Genomic DNA, 10,719 nt, shown 5'->3' on the forward strand with positions numbered 1-10,719 from the left:
AGGGCGACGTCCACCTCTGGCGGCTGCAGCGCCCCCTTCCTGGTTCGCTTTGGAAAGCTCCGCCCCACAGGCGCCTCCTCGCCAGGAACCACCCCGGGCGGCGAGGACTATTTCGGAACCTTCCACGCCAGGCTGCGCCTAGCGCCCCGCCTTTTCCGGAGCTCTGTGGAAAGCTCCGCGCTGCGGCCTCCCGGGGACCAAGAACCGACACCGCCCTACTGACAATGTGCTGCTCCCCGGGGGTGCTTCCGCCACCCTACGAAGGGCCACTCGCCGCCCGTGATGCCTCTGTCTCTTCGGAAACATTCCCCCGACAAACAACCCCCCGCCCACAAGGCGCCGCTCGGACCTCGGGCTCCTGCAAGACCAAGGGGATCACGGTAGAGTCTCCCCGAGCGCAGTAGAACAGCACCCCCGTGTGGCCCTGTCCTCCAGAACCCGCGGAATGGCCGGATTCGTGGGCTGCAGCAGAGACCCGCCAGACCTATGCTAAGGTAGAAAAAGTGTTTAAAAAAAAACAACTAGCGTCACAGTCATGGACAACATCATCCTTCAGGGTCTGGCTCAGGCGTTCACTCCGCTAGGAAGTGCTCTCTGATTCCTCCCATCTGCATCTCCGACGTCCCCCCTGTGCTTCCCCTATCCTGGCCCTGACCCCTGTGCCTGTGTCTCCTCCATCCATTCTGGCCCTGACCCTCTGGGCTGTCACTGGGCCTGTGAAGCCAGGGGCAAGAGCTCTCTTAGTCACCACTGTGTCCCCAGCATCGCCCAGGGCAGCACAGAGTAAGGTTCAGACGACCTGCAGGGCACCTCCTAGGGAGCATCATTCATTTAGTCCCTCACACATATTTTGCTTACTTTTGTTGAACAGTTTTGTTGAGGTGTATTCTACATATCATAAAATTCACCTGTTTTAAGTGATGTAATGATGCTGAGTGTTTCTGCAGAGTTGTACAGCCATCATCACAATCCAATTTTTTTTAATTTATTTTTTACAATCCAATTTTAGAACATTAACGTCACCCTAAAAAGACCTCTTGTGCCCACTTGTAGTCAATTCCCATTCCGACTCCCAGCCTCAGCCCCAGGCAATCACTGATTACTTCCCTTCATTATGTATTCTTCTCTTCATTTTAAAAGCATTTTCGGAATACTTGCTTCTATCAGGTACTGAGTGATGAGGATACGCAATGACACACACAGGCCCTGCCCTCAGGGACCTCAGAGTCTGGTTGGGGCAATGGCTAATGGGAAGATATATTTGCTTGCTCATTCCTTCATTCAAAAATATGTATTGAACACCTGTGCCAGCTACTGTTCTGGGCCCTAGGGATATAGCAGTGGGGGGAAAAAGAAAAAATCTCTCTTTTTTGGAGTTGATATTCTAATGAGAGGATTAAAAAAAAGAAGCAAGTAGATATGTGATTTAATGGTTGGAAGCCATGGCAAGAGTTTGCCTTCTGGTCTAAGAAGGACGGGAAACCACTGGAAATTTTCAGCAGGGGGAGTGACATGATCTGATTTACATTGTGTAAAGGTTCACTCTGACTGCCACAAGGAGAATGGATTATGTGGTGGCCAGCAAGGGTGAGAGTCAGGGTGGGGGAGTGATGATGACCTAGTCTAGGGCAGGAGCAATGGGAAGAGGAGAGAGTGATTAGGAGATAAAATCAAGATATCAAGTCGAGGACCTTAGTGGGTCAGTTGGGATAATTTGCATATGGACTATAGTATTATATTAATCTTAAAGTTTCCTGGTGTGATAATGGTATTGTGCTTGTGAAGGAGAATGTCCTTGCTCTTGAGAGATGTCTGCTGAAATATTAAGGGTCAAATGTCACAAAATGACTGCAAGCAGTTCTCAAATAGACCTTTTTCTATTTACAACTCTCTACCTATAGATATCTATATACATAGCTATCGATATATAGTCACCAGTTTTTAACAATTAGTCATCTCACTCTCACTTTCTATCAATATCTGTATCTATATCTATTTATCTATCTATCTAGAAAGAGAGAGCGAGAGCTAATTGTTAAAACTGGTGAATCTGTATCAAGAATATGTGGATATCCCTTATACTTTTCTTGCAATCCTTTTTTTTTAAAACAAACAACGTTTGATTGTACAGTTGATTTACAATGTTGCATTAGTTTCAGGTATACAGCAAAGTGATTCAGTTTTATAAATATATTCTTTTTTGGATTTTTTTTTATTGTATTGGATATAGTTCCCTGTGCCATACAGCAGGTCCTTGTTTTTTTAATCTATTTTATGTATAGTAGTGTGCATCTGTTAATCCCAAACTCCTGATGTGTCCCTCCCCCTCCTTTCCCCTCTGGTAACCATAAGTTTGTTTTTTGTATCTGTGAGTCTATTTCTGTTTTGTAAATAAGTTCATTTGTATCACTTTTTTAGATTCCGCATACAAGTGATATCCTGTGATATTTGTCTTTCTCTGTCTGACTTTCTTGCAATTCTTGTGCACATTTTTTTTTTTTTTTAATTTGGCTGTGCTGGGTCTTAGTTGCTGCATGCAGGATCTTAGTTGTGGCATGCAGGATCTAGTTCCCTGACTAGGGATCGAACCTGGGCCCCCTACGTTGGGAGCTTGGAGTCTTAACCACTGGACCACCAGGGAAGTCCCTCTAGTGCACATTTAGAAATTTTCAAAATAAAAAGTTGGAGGCGGGGGGAGCATCTGTTTTGGAGGTAAGCACAACTCGTTGATGGGTTAGCTCTGTGGAGTGAGGAGGGGAAGGTGCCCTCCATGTTGCCCAAGCTCCTGGCTTGAGTTTCTCAGTGGAAAGTGCAGCTCTGGTCTGAGATGGGGAAGACTTGGTGGTGGAGGAGGACAAGTATGAAGGGGAATGTTGACAGTTTGGGAAAGACATACTCGGTGTCAGTCAGAGGCTGTCAAGAAAAGAGAAGGGACTTCCCCGGTGGCCCAGTGGGTAAGACTCTGCACTCCCAATGCAGGGGTCCCGGGTTCGATCCCTGGCCAGGGAACTAGATCCCACATGCATGCCCCAACTAAGAGTTTGCATGCCACAGCTAAGGAGCCCACCTGCTGCGACCAAGACCCGGCACAACCAAATAAATAATTAATTAATTAAAAAATACATTAAAAAAAAAAAGAGAAAAGAGAAACCACACCAGGTATTTCAACAGAGAGAATTGAATATAAGGATCAGGCTAAACAGTGAGACCTGCCTGACCTCCAAAAATCAGTTTATCCTGAAGGTGTTGGAAGGTGGGGCTGGGGCTCTGAGGAGAGGGCTGGGCCCTGTCCAGACCCCAGAGACACCAGGGATGTGTTCGTTGGAAGACAGGTGGGCACATGGACAATAGATGAAGACAAGGCCCCTCTCTGGCTACACCTGTTCAGGTTGGCTCCAGCTGTGTGATGGATGGCAGAAGCCTGTGGGAGATGGGCCAGGCTGGGCTTGGGAGCCGGTCAGCCTGGAGCCCACATTTCATTCTCCAGGCAGTTGTGTCAGAAGGCACTAGATTGGGTCGGGGTATTTTTTTCCAGAGATTTCTTTTTCTTTTTTGGTGGGGGTGGAGTGTGCCACGTGGCTTGTGGGATCTTAGTTCCCCAACCAGGGATCTAACCTGGGCCCTCCGAAGTGAAAGCTCGGAGTCCTAACCACGGGACCGCCAGGGGATTCCCTCCAGAGATTTTTCTTTGTAGAAGAGCTTTATTTTTTATTTACTTTATGCAGCCATAGAGGAGAGACAGACAGAGATAGAGGATGGGATAGAGAGAGGAGATGAGAAAGAATGAAAGAGGGTTTCCCTGGTGGTGCAGTGGTTGGGAGTCCACCTGCCGATGCGGGGGATGCGGGTTTGTGCCCCGGTCCGGGAGGATCCCGCGTGCCACGGAGCAGCTGGGCCCGCGAGCCATGGCCGCTGAGCCTGCGCGTCCGTAGCCTGTGCTCCGCAACGGGAGATGCCACAGCAGTGAGAGGCCCGCGTACCGGAAAAAAAAAAAAAAAAATGAATGAATGAAAGAGGGAGATTCACTTTTGAGGAGCCGCAGGGTTTTGGAACAATCTCTGAAAAAGCCTTCATTCACATTTTGTGGCTGCCCCGTAACTAGTGTGATTGATCTGTGGTTGTGGGAGCTTGAGCATGATTTGCTGCTATAAACAGCGCTCTGGTGGACGTCCTCACTGTGAAATGCTTCCATGCACATGTGCACACGATAAAGCCATATTTTATTGACCCCTTCCTCCCCTACTTGTTAACACCTCTGAAATCAGAATGCAGCTTACAACGCTCGTCGGTCATAGTTTAACTGGCAGGTTTTTTTTCTCTCCTGGTGATTTGAAGTAACAACGCATCTTACCATCGATGGCCTCTTGGATGTGAATGGTCACCGGAGTAACAGTAATACTCAGAGAAAACACTCTTGTAACACTTACTGTGAGCCAAGGTAACTCATAATAACCCTGGGAGGTGGATACTGTTATTGTCTCCATTTTCCTGATTGAGCCACAGAGTGGTTAAGGAACTTGCCCAGAGTTGCACAGCAAGGAAGTGATGGAGTGGGAATTAGAACCCAGGCAGTAGCTCCGGAGTCTCTTTGTATGTCTGAATTTTGCAGTATTTATTTATTTATTTATTTGGCCACACCTCGTGGCTTGCGGGATCTCAGTTTCCCGACCAGGGATTGAACCCGGGCCCCACGGTGAAAGCCCAGAATTCTAACCGGTAGGCCACCAGGGAACTCCCAGTTTCCAGCATTTAGTACCAAGTTGAACATTGTAGTTGAGATGCCTCCGCCACCACACACCCCCCAACCCTGTTTATACGCAAGAGCCCCCGCTCCAGGTCCTAGATAACTGGATCAAAGAGATACCAGTCCATCCAAAGGGGCACTTTGGACATTTGAGGCTGCACTGTCCTGTACACTGCAGCACGTTTTGAATGTCTAGCCATCCCAGGCTTATACAGGCCTTTAGAACAGTTCTCAAAGTTTGGTCCAGGGTACCCTGGGAGTCCCCAAGACCTTTTGTGCACAAAGTTAAAATTATTTTCATAATATTACCAGGACGTTTATCACCTAGTTCACTGTCATTTTCTCATGAGAAGTGGGATTTGCCTGCCCTCTTTTTGGATCTGAGCAGGCTTGTAAGTTGCTTGTAACCAGTAGCATGTTGCAGACGTGATGCTGCATGAGCCCCAAGGCTAGATCAGAAGAGGTGAGGCTGTTTCTGCCTCTTTCGTGAAACAGAGACACTGAAGACCAGAGCTGCCATGCAAGAACTTTGACTACCCTGAGGCCGCCATGATTAGAGGAAGCCCAAACCAGCCCACATGGAGAGACCACGTGGAGAAGCCCTGTGAGTACAAGGAGAGAGAGAGCTGCCCACACACCCCCAGCTGGTACCTCAACTGGGACACCCCACTGTCCCAGCTTCAGCCACCAACTCATTACATCCATATGGGATCCCAAGGCAGAACTGCCCAGCTGGACCCTTCCCAGAAATCTGACCACAGACATGGTGAGAGATAAAAGGCTTACTGTTGTTGCTTTAAGCCACCGTGTTTTGGAGAGATTTGTCATCTAGCGATGGTAAGTAGAAAGAGGGTGGAGTACAGAAAATAAGGAGCTTGCAGAGAATTGCATCCTGGAGAGCTGAGAATTAGCATCTGTTGACAATAACAGCAGCTAATATTTAAGTGCTTTCTGTGTATGAGCACCATTCTAAGTGCTTGGCGTTAATGAACTCATTTAATCCTCACAGCAGCCCTAGGAAGTGACTGTCATTACTATCTCTGTTTTACGGGAAGCAAGGCAGGGAGGACATCGGGAACTGGATTGAACCTCGGCTGTGGCTTCAAGCAAAGGGCATTACTGTTGAGGAACATGGGACTTGGCTCAGTCAGTCTGGGCACTTGGGTCCGCCCCAGGCCACAGTGATTGTCTCTGGCATGGCCGTGTGACCTCAGGTGGACCATCAGAGTCAGCCTTGTTACTTTGTTGGGGAAATCTGAGACGAAGGTGCTCCCCTTTACCTGGGGGATATGAATGAGGGTCCCTCTGGCCCAGAGGCTGCTGGCAGCTATCTTGGGAACTGCCGCTGGAAAAGGTGGGGCAGAGGGATGAAAAGAAATGGGGTCCTTGGTGACACTGCTGAACAGATGTGTCAGTTTTAGCTGAAGCCAGCCAAGTGTGGAATTTCCAGTTACAAATTTCCTTTACAGTTTAAGCCGTCTGAATCAGCTTTTCTGTTGTTTGTGTCCAAGATTAATCAGAATATTTAACAACCAGTGATTTGGGCACTGAGCGATCAGAAGGCTTCATTGCTGTGCCTGACATTAAGGCTTTTTCCCCCCTGTATTGGGAGGTCTGGGAAGTGGGGTGAAGGGGAAGTTAGAGTGGTCCCAGGGTGGAAAATGTGCAGATCTTGAGGCAGCATGATTTACCAACCGATACAGAAATAATTTAGTATCTCAACCATCAACGTAGCAAGATAGCTTGTCCAAGCTGTGAAAATGAATAAACAGAAGCCTCATTTAAAATGAAGTTGGGGGCTTCCCTGGTGGCGCAGTGGTTGAGGGTCCGCCTGCCGATGCAGGGGACACGGGTTCGTGCCCCGGTCCGGGAAGATCCCACGTGCCGCGGAGCGGCTGGGCCCTTGAGCCGTGGCCGCTGGGCCTGCGCGTCCGGAGCCTGTCCTCCGCAACAGGAGAGGCCACAATAGTGAGAGGCCCGTACCGCAAAAAAAAATTTAAAAAAATGAAGTTGGGCGGCCAGAAGGGAGAGCTGTCCTGCCCTGCCTCTCCAGGACAATTATAGACTGGACAGGAAGAGATGTACCTTTCTACTTTCAACAGGAAGAAGGTTACTGCTTTACTACCCATCAGGAGGAAGGAAAAATTTCTTCTTGCCCAGCAACGGTCCAGCCACTAAAAGGAGACTGTTACAGCTCAGCCGAAGAAAAGCGATTAAGCTTAAAGCTCCCGGTTTCTTCCACCGGACTCGGTTTATAACAGACCCTCCCAGCTCTCCCTTCTCCTCTATAAGAGAACGTGCCTCTCCTTTGTTCTCCCCACTTGCTTGTGCTTTACCGTAGAGTCCACGTCCCAAATTGTAATTCTCTGCTATTCCCAAATAAACCCATTTTGCTGGTAAAATGCCTGGCTGTTTTATTGTTTTAGGTTAAAAAAGCTGAATGTTAGCTTTACTTGCCAACTGACGCAACCCCCTTTTGACATGTGCTAGAGTGAATGGATTTCTGTTTCCTACAACTGGGGGGAGAAAAAAAACCCTCTTATGAACTCTAGTCATGAATCAAACTTTAGGAAATAACAAATGGCAGTGAAATCTCACTTTAACCGTATGAGGTCATTTCAGCTTCGGGTCAGGCAGAAACACTATGGAGATTTTGACTGTGAGTTGCCAGGGGATCCGCACCCTTTGGCCCAGCAATCCCACCACTGGGACGCACAAGGATGTGCATCGAGGCATTATTTATAATAGGAGGAAATTGGAAACAGCTTCAATGTCTGGCAACACTGCCCTGTTGAGTAAACACCATGCAAACATTAGAGATTGTGTTTATGCAAAGATGTTTTAACAAGGGAACAGCTTATGTTTTAAGAGGGGAAAAAGCAGGACTGTATAAACAATTTGCTCACACAGTTATGTAAAACACACACACACACACACACACACACACACACACACCACTTTTCAAGCCTGAATAAAATAGAAAAGGCTGAAAGGAAATACATCAAAATGTTAACTACAGTAGTGATGTGGGATTAGGGAAGAGGTATCTTTGTCTTTCTAGTTTTCTGTATTTTCCAAATTGTGCTTAACCAACAACGAACTCTTCTTTTTAATTTTATTTTCGAAAATTTTAACTTAGGTCATGAACATTTCCAGACAGCTACCAAAAGCAGAGAGACAATAAACTCACATGGGCCCATCACTCAGCTTCAAGAACTGTCAACATTTTGCTATTTCATCACCTTTCGCCTCTATTTGGAAATACTTAAAAAAAAATACAAGTGATGGACATCGTGTCCATTCTTAAATACCACAGTGAACATCAAAGTAAAGGGGGGAGGGGCTGCATTTCCTTATATAACTCCAAAGCCTTATCACATCTAACAAAATTAACAAAATTTTAAATGTCATCTCACAGCCAGTCCTTATTCAGGTTTCCCCCAACTGTCTCAAAAACATCTCTTTACAGTGGTTGTCTTTGAATTGAGATACAAAGTACATTCACTGTTTTTTTTAAAAATATTCTTGTTTACAAACAATAAAAGTCCACATCCATGGCTGTGTGTGTGTGTGTGTGTGTGTGTGTACACCGTTTTATGAATTTTAATAAATGCAGAGAATTGTATAACCACCACCACAAGCAGGGTTCATAGCAGTTCTGTCACTCCAAACATTCCCTCAGGCTTTGTAATCAAGTGTGTTTGTGTTTCTGTATTTTTTCTTTTTTTCTACTGGGAGGAAAAAAGCAGTAATCACAGGTGGTTGAAGCCCTGAAGTTATCTAAGATTTCCAAGCAAGGGTTATGCTTTGGGGGTCTTCTGCTCCAGCCCTGCTCTCTGGCTTGGGGGTCTTCCTCTCTTGGAGAGGCAGTTTCCTCATCTGTAAGGTGGGTGCTGTGAGGACCCAGTGAGTAAGGAAGGTTGCCCAGGAAGCTCTCAGTGATAGCAGTGCTTAGTCTGACCTGCCCTTCCTTCTTTATTCACAGCCCCCCAGGCTGAGCCATCTCCTTGTCCGGGCACCAGGCCTGCACAGAGCAGCCATGCCCTCCTTACATCCTCTCCTCCCTCGCCCTCACAGCCAACATGACTCTACATTCTGTGGTGTCTACTTTCCGTGGGACTGGAATTCACCCGCTCCTCCAGCCCAGAGTCCACAGGGCCTGTCCCATCTGGGTGCTTGCCTGGCCTCCAGCCTTCCTTTGGGTCACCTGGGCCCCCTCAGCACCTTCCCCCCAACCCCCAGCTTCCTAAATGTCACCACACCCTCTGGTGTGTCCCTGGATATCACAGAGACCTGCCAAGTGCCTCCATTCCCTATACAAGATTATTTCCGGGCTTCCCTGGTGGCGCAGTGGTTAAGAATCCCCCTGCCAATGCAAGGGACATGGGTTCGAGCCCTGGTCCGGGAAGATCCCACATGCCGCGGAGCAACTAAGCCCGTGCGCTACAACTACTGAGCCTGCGCTCTAGAGCCCGCAAACCACAACTACTGAGCCCTCGTGCCGCAACTACTGAAGCCTGCGCGCCTAGAGTCCGTGCTCCACAACGAGAAGCCACGACAATGAGAAGCCCGCGCACCGCAACCAAGAGTAGCCCCCGCTCGCCACAACTAAAGAAAGCTTGTGCACAGCAGCAAAGACCCAACACAGCCAAAAATAAATAAATAAATTAATTAATTAATTATTTAAAAAAAGATTATTTCCCATAATAATGAGGAAATGAAATAAACAACATTAATGGCCAGAAAAGAGATGCAAAGGCTGAACTGTTCTCAAACCTCATATATATATCAAATCATGCCAATAAAAAAGAATTTCAAAATAAATATTACAGTACAAAAAAGAAAAAGTAGCACTGCTATTTATTCAAAGTTTATTGAAAGATTCAAAGTTGGAACTTGGATCCTTTGGTTACAGTCTGATGTAATAAAACTTCATGTAAATAATTGTGAGTATTTTTCTTCTTGAGGAGAGAGAGAGATTGGGAGGGAGGAAGAGAGACAGGGAGGGAGAGAGAAAGAGACACAGAGAGAAACCAAGAGAGAGCGTGCGTGCAAGCAGGTTGCATTTCCAGTGGTTATTTTACAGGGAGTCTCAGCGCTGAGTCCCACCGTCCAGACATTGGGCCCTGAGCACTTGGGGGCCACGCTGCAAAGCGAGCCCCGCCCCACCCCGCCCGTCAGTACTAAGGGCAAGGGTATCACAGGAGCATTACTTCCCGCTGCCTGGATGGGATTCAGAAATCCCATCCCTCCTTCTCCCTTTACAAGACCCCCTCCGCATACATCCCCGCCCCGGCCCTGTGCCCTGGCCCCGGCCCGCTCGCTGCCTGAGTTCTGATGGGAAGATGCGCTTAGTAAGCTGAAGAAGGGAACTGAAGCGGCGGGGCAGGGTGTGCGGGTAGAAAAGCACATTGTGTTGGGAGAGAGGGGCCTGAGGGCCGGAAATGTCTTGTTTCTTAAGTTGGGTGGTGGGAACACGGAGGTTCATTCCATTTTGTTTTCGTTTGTTTTGTTTCTTGAAGCTGTTTATTGAAGTCGACGTGCATGCAAAACAGTACATACAGACCGTAAGTGTTCAGCAGGGTGAATTTCTGCCAGTTGAATGCACCTCGGTCCCCAGCGCCCAGACCAAGAAACAGTTTGGCTCCTTTCAGCGCATCTGCCCTCCCATCAGGGTCACCCTCATTCTGACTTCTGACGGCATAGACTGTTTTTTCCTGTCCTGAATTTATCGTAAATAGAAGCAGAATATGTATTATCTCGAGTATCTGGTTTTTTCCACTCAACGGCAGTGTGAGACTCATTCTTGTAATCGCGTGTAGTCATAGGTTGTTCTCATTGCGGATCCCGCTGTGTGGCTGTACCCAGTTTATTTATCCGGTCTCCACTGGTGGCGAGGGAGTGAGCCAAGTGGAAAGAGTCCCCCAGGCAGAGGGAACACCCAGTGCAAAGGTCCTGAGGTGAGAACATGTCTG

General features: G+C 47.6%; 1 long non-coding RNA gene across 1 annotated transcript; it reads left to right on the forward strand.

Annotated features, from left to right (window-relative positions):
* The first annotated feature begins 139 nt into the window (after positions 1 to 139).
* On the forward strand, positions 140 to 7,131 carry LOC132416479 (uncharacterized). The gene is made up of 3 exons (XR_009517606.1): positions 140 to 494; positions 5,240 to 5,348; positions 6,847 to 7,131. It is a non-coding gene; the product is annotated as an uncharacterized lncRNA (long non-coding RNA).
* Positions 7,132 to 10,719: the final 3,588 nt, after the last annotated feature.

The sequence above is a fragment of the Delphinus delphis genome, chromosome 20, assembly GCF_949987515.2.
Source record: "Delphinus delphis chromosome 20, mDelDel1.2, whole genome shotgun sequence".
In the NCBI taxonomy this organism is placed as follows: Eukaryota; Metazoa; Chordata; class Mammalia; order Artiodactyla; family Delphinidae; genus Delphinus; species Delphinus delphis.